Raw genomic sequence first — 2,273 nt, forward strand, 5'->3', positions numbered from 1 at the left:
CCCGTCTTCACACACCTATGTACTTTTTCATTGGCAATCTGGCTTTCTTAGATTTCTGGTACACCTCTGTGTATACTCCCAAAATCCTGGTTAGTTGTGTGTCAGAAGATAAGCGTATTTCATTGGCTGGCTGTGGGACCCAGTTCTTCTTTTCCTGTGTTGTAGCCTACACTGAATGCTATCTCCTATCAGCCATGGCTTACGACCGCTACGTGGCAGTTTGTAACCCTTTACTCTATTCAGGTATCATGTCCAACTCTCTGTGTACTGGGCTTGTTGCTGGTTCCTACATAGGAGGGCTCTTGAATGCCATCGCCCATACTGCCAACACTTTTCGTCTAAATTTCTGTGGTGATAATATCATTGACCACTTCTTCTGTGATGTGCTACCATTGGTAAAAATGTCCTGTACTGACACACAGGTCTATGAAAAAGTGCTCCTGGGTATGGTGATCTTCACAGTCCTTTCTACTATTCTTGCCATCTTGATTTCTTATCTTAACATCTTCATGGCTATCTTGAGGATCCACTCAGCCTCAGGAAGGCGTAAGGTCTTCTCCACCTGTGCTTCGCATATGATTTCAGTCACACTCTTCTACGGGTCAATTTTCTTCATATATTCAAGACCTAGTTCCAGCTATTCCCTGAAGAAAGACAAAGTGGCTGCCCTGTTCTACACTGTGGTGAACCCGTTGCTCAACCCTCTCATCTACAGCGTGAGGAACAAAGATGTCAAAGAGGCTTTCAGGAAGGCAATACAGACTGTACGACCACAAGGATGAAGGTCATCATTTATCTTTTTAATGAGCACTTGTATTGTATTTTCCAAATTATTGGCTTAAGATATATTTGTAAATGTTGCTCTGTTTCAATTAAATTCCAGAAGTTAGATTTCATGAAATACTACTAAAATACTCTTTAGTTTTGATTATTATGTAAAATATTTTAAACCTATAATATTGGGTTGTTTGATGTTCTAAATGATTCCAATTTTCTTCTTTGCAGTACTAGGTATTTTATAAAATCTGTCCTTTTCTTGGTGTCTTGGAATGAGAAAGAAGGAATTGGTTCAATTTTGTGTGTGTGGTATGACTTTGAAGCTAGGTGAATAAACTCTGTTGGGTGAAGAGAAGATATGATATGGTTTGACTGTGAAAAATATCATTGAAATTTTGCAAACATCTACTGTTAGTATTTTCTGGAAAGTCCTTCATAAAGTACTAGTTGAGTGTATAGAAAATATCCATGGAAATCTACTGCCACCAGCCACTCCTCAGAAGGAAGTTTGGGCAATTCTACTTCTGTAGTGATACTGCCTCGGAAACCCAAGGAGGGGTCGCTATGAGTCGGGGCCGACTCGATGGCACATAACAACAACAACAACAGGCAGTTAGGCAAAGTGTTTAGGGTTTGATACACACACACTTACACACATATGTATATACATATATATAGCTAATTCCTTGGAGAATGAAGTCTGTTCAGAATTTTCTGTCACCCTTTAAAGAGATTTCTTGCTCATATAGTGAGTACACTATAGTATTGTTCCTCATGCCACACCACCATAGATGCCCCCTCTAGTGGAGAATAACAGCCTCAAGTGGAACAAAATGAAAGAAAAAGAAAAAGAGAAAAGAAACCCAAAAAACAAGAAATTCCCACCTTGTTCTAGACTCATTGCTTTCTTCTACCAGAAATGTATAACTCTGAAGAAAATTTACAGCTCATTTTACAACACATAGCAAAGTTTTAGTAAATATTTTATTCAATACTTTCTAGGTAATAGCAAGTTAAGAATTTTTAGTTACATTTTATAAACCAGAAGTTTGAAGCCCAGAAGTTAGACTTTGTTACTGAAAGATTGTTAATTATTACTAGAATGAGCACCTTTACAAAATGCATCTAAATTAAAATTTTAGTACAAATAATTATAGCCTCTTTACCCTTTTTATTAATTCTGGCCTTTTGAATCTTTCCTTTCACCTGTATTTATTTTCTCATGCATAACTTCCCACCTTCTTCTTATCACAAAATTCTTAGCATTCTATGTTCTTCTATCAAAGCCCTGGGAGTATTTGACAAGAGGATTTGCAGTATCTACCACAAATTTCAACAATCCATAAAACATTTTCTTCATGTTCCCATAATAATCATCACATGGGGGAAGAAAAGTTGGGACAATCTTAGTTGTGATAGCCATGTAGAAATTAGGTATTTAGTATCTCAGAAGTAACACATACCCTGATTTATTTTGTTTTAATCAATATATTGTT

General features: G+C 36.9%; 2 pseudogenes; one reads left to right on the forward strand and one right to left on the reverse strand.

The window, feature by feature from the left end:
* The window catches only part of LOC103208237, a 14,261-nt pseudogene extending 13,479 nt beyond the window's left edge, over positions 1 to 782 (forward strand).
* Positions 783 to 1,518: 736 nt separating this feature from the next.
* Positions 1,519 to 2,273, reverse strand: part of LOC103208238 — a 2,049-nt pseudogene continuing 1,294 nt past the window's right edge.

Source organism: Orycteropus afer, unplaced genomic scaffold (genome assembly GCF_000298275.1).
Source record: "Orycteropus afer afer isolate SDZICR_OR568_19922 unplaced genomic scaffold, OryAfe1.0 scaffold00419, whole genome shotgun sequence".
NCBI classification, from domain to species: Eukaryota; Metazoa; Chordata; class Mammalia; order Tubulidentata; family Orycteropodidae; genus Orycteropus; species Orycteropus afer.